Below are 15,000 nucleotides of genomic sequence, written 5' to 3' on the forward strand. Positions count from 1 at the left end.
ATAAAAGCAATATCGCCTAATAGGCGTCATGTTTCGTCCAACATGTTAAGTGTTACTGTTGGCTAGGGACCCTTGTAAAGCGCTTTGAGCACGTTTAGTGGATATTATTACTTATTTATCGTCTTGGTTCCTTGGTGGAACATAAGGCGCCAACAAAATACCTCCAGGCATCTCTGGCATGGGCCAGCCAGCTCAGCTCAGCTCAATTCATGTCTTTCCAGCCTCTTTTATCTCCTCTACAACCATCCTCCTCCAGGTACCCAATCGTCTGCCTCTCTTTCTCTTTCCCGGTGGGGACCATCTTAGGGCTGTGTCAGGCAGTCTGGACTTTTTGATTCGAAGAGACTTTTTCATTCAAAGAACGTGACCCAGCCATTTCCATCGTCTGTGCTTCACTTCATCCACAATGTTTTTCATTCCTCTGTGCCTGGAGATTCTTCTTCGTTGGTGATATACTGTTGCCAACCAACTTTCAGGATTCTGCAGAGGCATCTTCGTTCAAACCCTCTGAGGCGACTCACTATCTTCTTCTTGTTCATCCTCCAGGTTTCTACCGCATATAGTGGATATTACGCGATATAAATGCTCAGTAAATGCTCAGAATACCAATGTGACGCTGGTTTCAACAGAGTCCACATTTATTGCATCGCCGGAACTGCTGTCTTGCTGAAAACGCTTAGGATATTTTTACACTAAAATATGTAAATAATTAGAGAAAATATTATTGGGTTGGGTTAGAGTAACTGGAACACATAATCGCATACCTCTTCCTCTTCGTTCCACCTCACCTGGGTCCCATCCCATCAAATCGGTATTATAGTGGGATGAACTAGGTGCTGGAAATTAAATTAAATTAAATTAAATTTTGATTTAATTGAATTAAATTTTTAAGCACTTTGTTCATCTCGACATATTACCGATTTGACAGGATGGGACCCAGCTGAGGTGAAACGAAGAGGAAGAAGTATGTGATTATGTGTTCCAGTTATTAAAAAAAAATATATTCTATGCTTTTAAATGTTTTAATAAGACAGCTCCTGTATACCTACAAAATTTGTTTTATTTGCATTGTAAAGCGCCTTTGAGCATATTGTGGATCTAGGCGCTATATAAATTCATTCATTCATTCATTCATTCATTCATTACTCTAACCCAAACCAACATTTTCTAGCCACAAACATTATGAAACTTGGAGTTTGTTTCCATTCTCTATCACGGAGAAAAACGTAATAGATATTTCTTGAATTGCAAAACACCCGACGATAGAATTTCTCATTATTTAGTTTTTAGATCCACCTCTTGAGATCCAATTCATCCACACCGACGTGCACTTATATTTGCAGGTCTGATAACCCAATTATTCCTCTTGGGCTCATTGTTGTAATAGAAATCTTTTTTTAATGACCCAAAATATTGTCCATTATAACAATGTTAAACTGGCCCCATAAGTGGGTTCAGATGTCAGACCTGCGTATGTGTACACATCGATCCTGACATAATATAAGACCCATAAGTCACATATATGACCCATCGCCCCAAAACAGTTTTTCATCGGGGTAAACTAGATTTTCTAAAAATGAAATTTATAGTCTAGTTAAAATGGCACGAAATGTGAAATTGTAGTTTTGCCAGTTTAAGATATTGCGTTCATTTTCCTCGATAAAGCATGAGAATCCACTCTGTCTATTATTTTGTTCTGTAGGTTCAGTTTTAGAATATATAAAAAACTCGACATAATACCGTTTTGAGGCCATGAATCGCACACAGCATATTTGGTTACCTGAAAATATATAAATTGGCAATTTTAGGAGATAAAAATATCAGACCCATAATACAATAATTACCTTTAAAGATCATTAATTTACCTTCTCAAAATTAAAAAAAAACACTTCAAAGTCCTAAATATTTTGTAGTCTGACACCAACTTTCATTTTCAAACAGTTTTCATGACAAAGATGCTCGTAAACTTCTGAAAATTCTGAGTCAAAATATCGTAATTCCACGACTTTCTATTAATGTGCATGATCTATATTCCCTTTCCATGTGCTCGAGGTCATTGGTCACATTGCAAAGCGTGCTCAAAATGACCCACATAGTGAAAAATATTCACAGCTTTTGAAATATCTTACATCACGATTGGTCATTTTGTTCAGCTTGACTCACGGGTATATTTACAAGTTTCATAAACAAAGCAGTGTGTTTACATATGTTAAGAAATATCCAATCGTTGGACCTCAACAAATCATGTGATTGATGACTCGGTTGGACGAAAACATGAATATAGATCGCTCCCACTGTAGGAAGTCTGCGTATGATCTTCATTGTTAAGATGTATAGATAGTATGCGCTCGGCTAAAAAGCTCACAACATTGCCATCCGGAAGTATAACGGACCAACACACACAAAACTCTGTGTAACCATGAACTTTATAGTCTGGATAATACAGTTTAAGTGATAATTACTCAGAAACGTGAATGGCAAAAAAAAATAAAAAAAAAATACAATAACAAAGACCCGAGTGACGTCAACTTCATCCTATCTATAGTTGGTGAAGGAACGTCATTGTCTTCCTCAATTCTGTCAGGAGCCCAAACAGTTTCGTCTGCTGAGGTGTGGCAGCAGGTCAGAAATACTCTCTTGTTCTTGAAAATACTAACGAAAGAGTGAAAATGGAGGTGCTTCGTCTGGGAACAAAACAGACAATGAACTTTTCGAGTACAAACCCTTCGTCAGCACAACAATATACAAATTAACGTTAATTTGTGTATTGTTGTGTTAACGAAGGGTTTGTACCCAAAACGTCCATTGTCTGTTTTGTTCCCATACGAAGCCTCTCCATTTTCATTCACTCTTTCGTTAGTATTTTCACGATCACCGGCTTCAGGCAGCCCCTACCGTTTTCTACTTCTCTTGTTCTTGCATGCTTTGGGGAGCAAGTTTGGAGTATGACGAGCGTCTTCCTCTTCTTCAGCACAATCAGACTTGCCTGTTTCTCCTGTAACCTCCACCTCCTGTAACCTCCACCTCCTGTAACCTCTACCTCCTGAAACTGGTGTGATATATTTATTTTTTTTGGTTACTTTATGATGCATTGTCCTCGATATAAAACGTGAGCATTTGAATAGCGTGATATCCACTAAATGTGCTCAAAGCGCGTTACAAGGGATCACTAGCCACCAGCAACACTTAACATCTAGGACGAGACACTTATAAAACAATATTCATTGTATTTGTATAAGAAGATATCTAGTCTATTCCAAAAGGAGCGTTCATTCCAATAGATAGATATAATAATTCCTGTGCACTCTTAGACTTAATAATAACTAGACGTCTAGTCTATCGTAATGGATTAGGTGAGAAATAGGTGAAGATATCATACCATCACATTAATATAATTTTGTACCTTTTAGATGGTAGACATAATAATATACCTTTGGGCATTGAAACCATCATAACGGCAATTTGGCTTCATATTGATGAAATCATATTAGATCTATCATTGATTTGAATGCTGCCTTTCCGAATACCAACAAAGAAAACATTTAAATCGAAGATCGTTCATCCGACGTGCACTTATTTGCAGGTCTGATAACCAAATTCCTTATAGGCTCATTCATTGTAATTGAAATCTCAAAATATGACGCAAAATATTGTCCATTACAACGTTAAACTAGGCCCTTAAGTAGGTTCTTATGTCAGACCTGCGTATATGTGCACGTCGCTTTCATCTAATAACTCCTTCTCAAAACGATATTATGTCGGGGGATCTTGGTGATCTTGAATGTATAGCTAAGAATATAGCATAACATATCATAATATAAGAGTTGCTTAGGCGAAAGATCTTTAAATACACTGCTAAAAAAAGGAAGTGGAGATAAAGATAAAGGGAGTAAATCTGACTCGTGAATGAACAACACATGCTTTTATTTTGTTTTGTGTTGTTCATTCATGAGTCAGATTTACTCCCTTTATCTTCATATCCATTTTATTCACCTCTATTTATTATTAAAAAAGAAGGGTCTGACAAAAGAAAATACCCAGTTTTGATCATCATTCACATCATAAGCAATCTGAAATATATCAGTTAAAATTTTATACATCAAATGCATAGTTTAAGTAAGGAGAAAAAAATATAATACCTTATAATACCAAGTTGGTAAGATAGCGCAAGCCACGAAAGAAATGGAAAGGTATGGATAAGCTGAACTTGCTTGGAATGGCAGAAGTGAGGTGGAATAAGAGTGGAAAGCAAAAGCTAGCTACAGGAGACACCAGCAATTGATGTGCTTGAGACTTTTTAGAAACAAGTTTCAAGGGAAAGTGGGTTATCTTTCACTATATTATATCTAGATATCTGATTTGACGTAATATTTTTCCAGTCAATATTATAAGAAAGATATTTTATTATACCTCTTTGGTTTGGATGAAAACCCGATTGTGCTGTGGTGTAAAAGCAAAACATTACAATGCGGCCCAAATATCCTTTGGGGAAAAAAATCATGGCAGTTCCCAATGTGTTTTTCTCGGCATGCATCCGGTTTTACTAAAAGGAGAATTTGACGTGTAATCAGAGAAAGTCAATACGTACTAGTGCAATGATATCTTGACCCCAATGACAAATCCTAAGGTCAAATTTTTAGATTCCAGAACCAATCAGTGTTTTAAAAAAATGAAGGCATTTTGATAGGAAATGATATAGTCGTTGGAAGGGTAAAATTCAAGTATTGATGCTATGCGTTAAAAAAACAACTCATTACATCCGTCAGCCGGATATAGCGTACCGACACACGGTACACAAAACTATGTGTAACCTTAAACGTTTATAGATAGTTCGAAGATGACGTCACTCAGGTCTTTGTTATTGTTTTTTGCCATCCGCGTTTATGAGTAATGCTCACTGAACTGTATTAACCCGACTATAAACGTTCATGGATACACACCGTTTTGTGTGTTGGTCCGTTATACACCCGGATGGCAATGTTATGAGCTTCTAAGCGAAGCGCATTCTATCTATAGTCTGATTGATACAATTTAGTGAGAACTTCTGATAAAAATGACTGACCAAAAACAAAACAAAGAGCTGAGTGACGTCAATTTCGTTCCATCTATTTTTGAATGTGTTTGAAAGTTCGAACGCATTCCTAATGCGCGCTCCCAAGATCGGGCCATGTCTAAAATGCTCGGGTAAGGTCGGGCAGTGACGTTTTCAACGTGAACAAAATTACTAACGCAGGACTTCAAGATTCTTAGATTGTGAGTCTATGTCACAATTATTCTTTTCAGTTGAAATAGGCTTCAACGGTCGTGATGTCACTTCCCTCGTATTGACGCATTGTAACTTAGTAACTGGTTCTAAACTATTGGGGAAATGGTGGACGCCCTTATGAAATACTTCTCCGACGATCATAAAAGTGTACCAGAGGAGAAAAACATTATAAATCTGATCATGTTTTGACTTTTATACATTCTGATCACATGACATGTGAAAAAGTTCTAGCCAGCATGAAGAATAAAAGGTACCGAGTTTCTTTGTTTAGAACCAAGCTGCTCGTTGCTGGGCCGACCTGATATCAGACTATTGAATCGAATTGAATAGCGTATCTAAAACTGCAGCTCGAGGCAGGGATTCTTTAAAATGTATGGACTGAAATCTTTTATATATATATATAGTATGACAGCTCTGATGTAGTTGTAGTGGTTAGTGTCACCGCCAGAGGGTCTCGATTTAAAAACACCGTCTTCTTGGCACTTGTCAATCACTTCTGGTAGTTTACAATACAATATGTGACCTTCTCGAAATGGTTAATGTGTCAAGGTGATTCCAATGATGAAAATTGAAATTATAGTCAAAACGTTAAAGACTTTTTTTTTAAAGTTTACCTGTTTATAGGGGAGAATGATTCTATTTTCTTAAAGTGAGAAAAACTAAATTCTCAAATTTCTGGCCAATTGGGAAACAAGTCGTGACGTTACACTTTCTATTTTTCCGGTTCTAAACTCACCGGAAGATGGTCTGTAACCAGTCCTTCGGTGGACTAATAATGAATAGGTTACACGTTGAATCATAAGATGGTGTACCTATTTTATTAATAGCAGGATGTATAGGTAGATTCTAAGGATTAACTCACTCAACCCTAACACCGACTATATCCGTAGTTTACCCAGGGTTACTTTTACCTCTTGCCTATTTGTTATTAAATTTTTATGAGACGAATTATAGGCGTAGTATCAAAGCTAATGTTTTTTTTTTTAGTTTTTGCACGTTAATGATAGTTGAATAAAACGATCTATGTACATGTCCATTTTTAAAACATTTTTTTCCAATTTTGAAAAGTAGCAAAATCTCCAGGATTGAGTGGGTTTTTTTTTTTAGTTGTTTTTTTTTTTAGATTTCATATAGCGCAATATCCACTAAATGTGCTCAAAGCGCTTTACAAGGGGTCCCTGGCCAACAGCAACATTTAACATTTAGGACGGGACATGACGCCTGTTAGGCGATGTTATAATTTTTTCGGACAGAGATAACACTGTTAACGGCCAGGTTCTCATTTTACACCTGAGTACGGTGAGAGAATGTGAGTAAAGAGCCTTCTCCAAGGACTCAACTATGCGCCGAGCGAGGCTCGAACCCAGGACCTTCCGATCAGAAAGCGAGTGTCATACCACTAGACCACATAGCCGCACGAGTTAAGGAACGTAAACGAGCGAGAATGAATGATCTGTAATGACAACCAGCATATTATTGTGCGCCTAGAGCTGTTTTGTCAACGGGATTGGGCGCTATACAAATAAACTTTATTATTATTATTTATTTTATTTAGACTAGAAAATAAGACGACGTCACTCTGAAACCAGAGGATCATAATTTACAAAGGGTATGTACTCAATTCAATCTTCCTGAAAAGTGGTTTTACACTTCCAATGAGATTAGAACCATTTTTGACATCGCCCTTTTGTTCCCTATAATTTATGTTTAAAATCTCTGATTTTTGCACCTGTTTTACTCCTACATAATAGCGTTCGTTGTGCGATTGATCGCATTCAATGATGATCTACTAATGTGCGGCTATGTGGTCTTGTGGTATGACACTCGCTTTCGGATCGGAAGGTCCTGGGTTCGAGCCTCGCCTCGCGCTCGGCGCATAGTTGAGTCCTTGGAAAAGACTCTTTACTCATATTCTCTCACCGTACTCAGGTGTAAAATGAATACCTGACCGTTAACAGCGTTGTCTTTGTCCGAAAAATTGTAATATCGCCTAACAGGCGTCATGTCCCGTCCTACACATGTTAAATGTTGCTGTTGACCAGGGACCCCTTGTAAAGCGCTTTGAGCACATTTAGTGGATATTGCTCTATATAAAGCTCGATTTTTTAAATTTATTTAAAATTCGACCAACGTCTTTTTCGGGAGTCATGAACCGCCGTTGTGAGTGAAACTCCCTATCAATTCGATCACGATGCTGTGTTTCATCAGCTACAACAAGTCATCAATTGTAATGGAATTGTACACAATAAGATAGGTGACGATTTTAAAATTATAGCTCAACTGCGTATTTATTTAGGATTGAATTATGCTGATGGCTTCATTCAATAGTTATCGATCATCAAATAATGACTGATAAATTATTGGTGAGCGGTATTATAATCGATATCTACTCGAAAAACACAATAATGTTGATAATTGCCTTATTATTATTATTATCATACGCTTCAAAGACATATCACAGAAGACAGTTTATATATTATTGTTGTCACAGTAAAGGTTGTTCACAATTATCTTATTAAATTTTATTTTATTAAGAACTGAATTCATCTCACTCCAGTTATATTTCGGTAGGCTTAGATAAACTTTACCTTCTAATATTAGATCGTCTTTCCTTTTATAGCCTTCCCTCGAATTAATTTCTAATTAGTGAATACTTTTCGTTCCACATTCTGTCACGTAGCCACTTATTATAAAAGCTGATAGGTCTAACACTCTACACTCACTTTCTCTCCACAATCTATGCCGGACGGCCAGTCGCTCTATTCCTATATATATACTGGAAGATTTTTATCTTTTGGGACTTTGTAGATATTATATCTACACCATTAAGACGCCGGAGCTTTTAACTTTGATTGTATAATCTTCAAGGATCAAACCCAAGCCCGCTGTCAAAGGACTACACAATAACTTCTTACCAATTGCCTGGAAGTGGAATTTTACGAGTCCAATCCTGTTATCAGAGGAATAGATCATCCAAGCCCATCAACTGCCTGGAAACGTAAACTTATGAACCTGACATATTATCATAAGTTAAGTAAAATATTCATATCTCTATTTGTAACTGCCACGATCACTGTTTATCTCTTTTAATTAAATTTCATCATTATTTTTATTTCATTGTAAACAAATCGTTAATTGTTTTTCATTTATAGTAACTAGTAAATTCTGGGGCCTCATTCTACATATATCTTTATGCATAGTCGAGTAGCTCTTTACTCACTTGAGACAATGACATTTTGGAGGGGACACATATAAAGAATTGAATTTATTTAGTTACTTATATCTATTTCATCTAACTTTAAAGTTTAAATTGTAAAACTCTTAATTGCCCCACTTGATCATATTTTAATTGAACTCCCTATTTACAGGATTAATTTCTTTTTCTTTTTCATTTCTTCATTTAAATGGAATAGCAATTTATCCATTCATTCTTTCATTCAAATTGAATAGCATTTTATTGAATCATTCCTTCATTCATTTATTCATTTATAAATTATTCATTCATTCATTGTTCATTCATTTATTTATTCATTCATTCATTCATCCATTCATTCGTTTATTCACTCATTTATCCAATCATTCATACATTTATTCCTCCCTTCATTCTTTCATTCATACATTATCCATTCATTCATTCATTTATTCACTCAGTTTTTCATTCATTCATTCATTCCTTGTCCACTTTGTTATTACATCACTCATTTCATTTTGTTGTTTGCCTCATTCATGAATTGTTTTCAATATGTTTACATTCCATAACGATTCATTCACCTATCATCCAATCACTGTGAACACATCTTGTAACTATTGTAAATCTTACGATATTTTGTTTTGTATTTCAGACATCACTGTTAAACACTCTTCAATGCCTAATTACAATTGTTGAACAACCATTGAACAAGAGAGAGGTCCCAGCCACGAACTGAGTTGGTAAATATATCCTTCATTATTCTCTTTTACATGAGTTGGGCATCACATAGTAACTATAGACATCGTGATTTGTTTTGCATAGTGATTTGTTTTAAATACATTTTTGGCATACTACTGTTACCGAAAACCACTTATATATTATGTTCTGAAAATTGAGTCTTTAAAAACTAAATAATAATAAAAGGAGTCTACTAGCCGTCGTGTTATATTTAGTGATAGATAACTTGGGATTATTTTGGCATCCTATTATTGTTATCACACTCTAGTATATTAGCGTCATTGCGAATAATTGTACACAAACTAACGACGAGTCACACACATTGGTGATACATTTTTTGTAGTAACATAGTTTAGAGTACACGCGATTGACACATTGTTATGGACTCAAGTCATAACTCCTCATTGTATTGACACATTGCTTTATAAGATATAACGATAAAAGGCATCAAATTCAACATACATAATAAGTTGAAATAAGAGAGAGAGAGAGATTTCTAAAAATAGAACAGTTCATTCCAGTAAGTGTAAATAAATAAAACAGTCAGTAACAGTATCCTGTCAATATAATATATATAAAACATCGTAACTAATTTATTGCAAAAATGGAAGCATATAAAAGATACTTAAGTCTCGCAAAGGACTTAGAAATACCCCAGGAAAGAATATTTTCATGGTGCGAAGAGAAAATAAAAGAAGAAAAAGAAGAAAGAATTCGTAGAGAAGAAAATGAAGAAAGAATTCGTAGAGAAGAAAAAGAACACGAAGAAAGAATTCGTAGAGAAGAAAAAGAACACGAAGAAAGAATTCGTAGAGAAGAAAATGAAGAAAGAATTCGTAGAGAAGAAAAAGAACACGAAGAAAGAATACGTAGAGAAGAACGAGAAGAAAGAGTCCAAGAAAGGGAACTAAAAAGACAAATAGCTTTAGCAGAAGAAGAAACCAAAAGGACCCAAATGATGCTGGAAATTGAAAAAACAAAAACCGGTCATGAAAGAAAACATAATAATAGTGATGAATTTTTCGTGAAACTTCCACGCATGCCAACATACGATGAACGCTCAGACTGTCTAGAATCCTTCTTACACCGATTCGAAGTTCAGGCTAAAGGTTATCGTTGGCCAGAAAGCAAATGGGCCACAGCCTTGATTAACTGCTTATCTGGAGAACCGCTAAAAGTTTTCTATACCTTAACAACTGAAGATGCAGATGACTATGGAAAAATTAAAGACGCTCTACTAAAAAGATTTAGATTAACGGAAGATGGTTACCAGGAAAGGTTTCACACTGCAAAACCGGAAAGTGGAGAAGACTTTAATACATTCGTGAACCGAATTACTCAATTTCTAAATCGGTGGCTTGAGTTGGCAAACGTAAAACAAGACGACTTTGCAGGCCTTTACTATCTCACGCTGAAGAATCGAATCTATCAAGCTTGCAACCCAGATTTAGTCGCATTCTTTAAAGAGAGAAAGCCAGAAAACTTGGACAAATTAAAAATCTACGCAGAAAACTTTAACAGCGCACATCCATTGACACCCCTTAGCAGAACATTGAAGGAACCATACTACGCTGCTGCTGCTCAGAGTCCAGGTACACCCAAAGTTCAGTACTCAAATAGAACGAGCCGATCAATCACTCGGAACACGCAAGTGAAACAAGATGATCATAGTAACAAACCATGGAACAAACAGTTCAATAGAGACCATAGCCGATCCTATCAAAACAAAACAAGAAATAGCACTGACAATAATACTGAGTATAAGAAAACCAACAAACCTATAATTAAATGTCAATATTGTGGAATGAAAGGCCACACAGCAGACAAATGTTACAAAATCGTGGGATATCCAAAAGAAACTGCAAATGCATCACTCCAAACAAGTGTAAACAATCAGACACGAGTAATGTCAGGAGAAAATATAAATGTGTATTGCGTGAAAGGTATGTCACTTTTAACACAAACTCACAAATCAGGATCGCTATTTTTTTGTGAAGGCAAAGCTAATGGAACTGATTGCAAAATATTGAGAGACACAGGATGCAGTACAGTAGGAATAAAAGCATCTTTGATCAATGACAAAGACAAAACTGGAAAAACGGTACAATGCATCACATTCAGTGGCACAGTCGAAACCTTTGAAACAGCTAACGTGTACATAGAAACCCCATACTATACAGGAATAGTGGAATGCTGTATACTTCCCAACCCCGTCGCTGATGTTATTGTTGGCAATATAAAAGGTCTTAAAGACAACCCAACAGATGTAAAAGAATGGTCATTAACCCAAGAAACAGCTTGTCTAGCAGAAACAAGAAAGATGACTAAGACAACAGAGAAGCCAATGACTATTTCTCTAGAACCACAACAATTTGACAGGAACACGTTCATTGAAGAACAGAAAAAGGACCCGACTTTAACATCATATTTCAATATCGCAAACAAAGGGACGAAATCAAAAGTTGAATACATCATTGAAAAAGATATTCTGTTCAGGTTACATAGGAAAAGAAACAAAATAGCTAAACAACTGGTCACGCCGAGTATTTACAGAAACAAAATCCTTGGAATAGCGCACGATTCAATAACTTCTGGACATCTTGGGAGCTCTTCCACATTGAAGAGAATATCCGAGAATTTCACATGGCCTGGAATTACTAAAGACGTCCGAGAATATGTGAAATCGTGTGACACATGCCAAAGAAGAGTCGCAAAAGGCAGAATACCGAGATTGCCATTAGAGACAACCCCAGTTATTGAAAAAGTTTTTCAAAAAGTTACAATTGACATTATAGGCCCTTTAACAAAATCAGATAGAAACCATACACACATACTAACACTAGTCGATTACGCAACCAGGTGGCCAGAAGCGATAGCATTGAAATCAACTAGATCGGATCACATAGCTGAAGCATTGATGACAATTTTTACTAGAATAAGCATACCAAATGAGATACTGTCGGACAATGGCCCCCAATTTACATCACACATGATGCATGAAACCATGAAACTCATGGGCATCCAACACTCATTCACAACTCCCTACCACCCCCAAGCAAATGGTCTTTGTGAAAGATTTAATGCCACTCTAAAGAATATGTTAAGAAAAGTGTCAGCAGAAAAACCAGATGATTGGGACAGATACTTACCAGCAATCCTATTTGCATATAGAGGAATACCCCAAGAATCTACAGGCTACTCCCCATTTGAGTTGATGTATGGACGATCACCTCGCGGCCCGATCAATATAGTAGCCGACATTTGTAAAGGGAATGAGGAGGACAATAACGAAATTATGTTTGCTTACGAATATGTAAGAAACCTGAAAGACAGAATAGAGGACACATGTAAGCTAGCACAGGAATCCGTCACTAAAAAAGCAGAAAAATACAAGGAATACTCCGATCGAAAAAGCAAGTCAAGAAAATTTGAGATTGGTGACAAAGTACTAATACTCTTACCCGATGACTCGAGTAAACTTTTAGCTACATGGAAAGGACCATTCAAAATAACAGCAGTAAAATCTAATGTTAATTACGAGATTAAAATTAACAACACAACAAAGACATTCCATGCAAATATGCTAAAAAAAATATTTTGATAGAGACACAGTGTCGCAACCTATGTTTACTAATATCGAAGCTTCAAATGCAGGATTAATCATACCGTTGGTCATGGGACACAGACACCCGAGACAGAAAAACAAACAAAAATCGCACAATTGCAACCACCTAAGACAAAAAAAGAAGTACGCAAAGTACTTGGGCTCCTAAATTTTTACAGGAAATACATTTACAACTTCGCGCACATCGCGACACCGCTAACAAATCTGACAAAGAATGGGTCACCGAACAAAATTGTTTGGACAGAAGTGTGTCAGAATAGCTTTAACCAATTAAAGGCATTACTCTGTTCAGAACCAATTCTTAAATTACCCGACATATCAAAAGAATTTGTTGTAAGAACTGACGCGTCTGATAAGGGCATCGCAGGTGTACTATTACAGGAGCATGAGGGAACTCTAATGCCTTGCTTATATGCAAGCAGAAAATTATTGGACAGAGAATCACGATACTCTGTAATAGAGCGTGAAGGACTGGCCATCGTCTTTGCTTTAAAGACATTCAGCAGATATCTACTGCTAAAAGAGTTTGTGGTCGAAACGGACCATAAACCACTCACGTACATAAGAAATAACAAAATGAATAATAGTAGAGTACTAAGGTGGAGTCTATTTTTGCAAAATTACACTTCAGTATCTCTCACATACCAGGCTGTGAAAATATTCACGCCGACCTACTTTCTCGATTAGTGTAATGACGTGAGAAGGGTATAACTTAACCTCCCATGCATACTGTTAGTTACCTCGCAAATTATGCCAAATCAGAACGCACAATTTCGATAATTTTATTTGTAAACATGATGACCCAACTTAATGTAACATTGAGTATTGTTTGGATATATATACCATACCCATTCATGATTTGGGAAATCTTCTCTTTATCTATTATTGTTATGAATTTTCACTCATTTATGATTAATAATTGAAATGTCAATATTCCATTTACATTTTCATTCATTTCATATCATCGACATAAATCATGCTTCATTGCCATCACTATTGTTTATCACAATGATTTGTAATCACATTGCCATCATGTCGTTCATCACAATGATTTGTAATCACAATCTTTCATTGTTATTGTCGCCCATTCATATACCTACGTTAATATAAACATTTCCATGTCTAGTTAATAAATAATTTAATTGTAGCACAAATCATAACAATGGATTAATGCTAGAGTATCATGATAGTAAATTTACTTCCGTTTGTAAAATCTATCTTTCCCATAATGGTTAAAGAGTATATTTTAAACGTGGGTGGGGGGTGTCACAGTAAAGGTTGTTCACAATTATCTTATTAAATTTTATTTTATTAAGAACTGAATTCATCTCACTCCAGTTATATTTCGGTAGGCTTAGATAAACTTTACCTTCTAATATTAGATCGTCTTTCCTTTTATAGCCTTCCCTCGAATTAATTTCTAATTAGTGAATACTTTTCGTTCTACATTCTGTCACGTAGCCACTTATTATAAAAGCTGATAGGTCTAACACTCTACACTCACTTTCTCTCCACAATCTATGCCGGACGGCCAGTCGCTCTATTCCTATATATATACTGGAAGATTTTTATCTTTTGGGACTTTGTAGATATTATATCTACACCATTAAGACGCCGGAGCTTTTAACTTTGATTGTATAATCTTCAAGGATCAAACCCAAGCCCGCTGTCAAAGGACTACACAATAACTTCTTACCAATTGCCTGGAAGTGGAATTTTACGAGTCCAATCCTGTTATCAGAGGAATAGATCATCCAAGCCCATCAACTGCCTGGAAACGTAAACTTATGAACCTGACATATTATCATAAGTTAAGTAAAATATTCATATCTCTATTTGTAACTGCCACGATCACTGTTTATCTCTTTTAATTAAATTTCATCATTATTTTTATTTCATTGTAAACAAATCGTTAATTGTTTTTCATTTATAGTTACTAGTAAATTCTGGGGCCTCATTCTACATATATCTTTATGCATAGTCGAGTAGCTCTTTACTCACTTGAGACCATGACAATTGTGTCATTTAATATTCAATAATTTTATTAAAGTTTACCCCCTCCCCCCTTTCTTTATTTTCCCCCTATATTTTCTTCTTCTTCCATAACGCGACTTGAAATTGGCGATGTGCACGTGTAAGTAAGTACTCATAGCCTATGGGTCTATTTGGCTTACTATCTTA

At 35.9% G+C, this 15,000-nt stretch overlaps 1 protein-coding gene across 7 annotated transcripts in view; it reads right to left on the reverse strand.

Annotated features, from left to right (window-relative positions):
• Positions 1-7,525, reverse strand: part of LOC144974462 (uncharacterized) — a 12,166-nt gene extending 4,641 nt beyond the window's left edge. Inside the window, exons 1-2 of one of the 7 annotated variants that reach the window (XM_078917343.1) lie at positions 7,398-7,502; positions 3,994-4,070 (exon numbers count right to left, since the gene is read on the reverse strand). The gene's annotated coding sequence lies outside the window, so the exon portion shown is untranslated. Of the gene's footprint in view, positions 1-3,993; positions 4,071-5,520; positions 5,638-5,880; positions 5,905-6,002; positions 6,079-6,177; positions 6,344-7,397 lie in introns of those variants that run through there. The other 6 variants (XM_078917346.1, XR_013645749.1, XM_078917341.1 and 3 more) reach the window with 6 other exon arrangements.
• Between the last annotated feature and the right edge of the window lie 7,475 nt (positions 7,526-15,000).

The sequence above is a fragment of the Berghia stephanieae genome, chromosome 6 (genome assembly GCF_034508935.2).
Source record: "Berghia stephanieae isolate SIO BIC M18660-M18661 chromosome 6, UCSD_Bste_1.3, whole genome shotgun sequence".
NCBI lineage: Eukaryota > Metazoa > Mollusca > Gastropoda > Nudibranchia > Aeolidiidae > Berghia > Berghia stephanieae.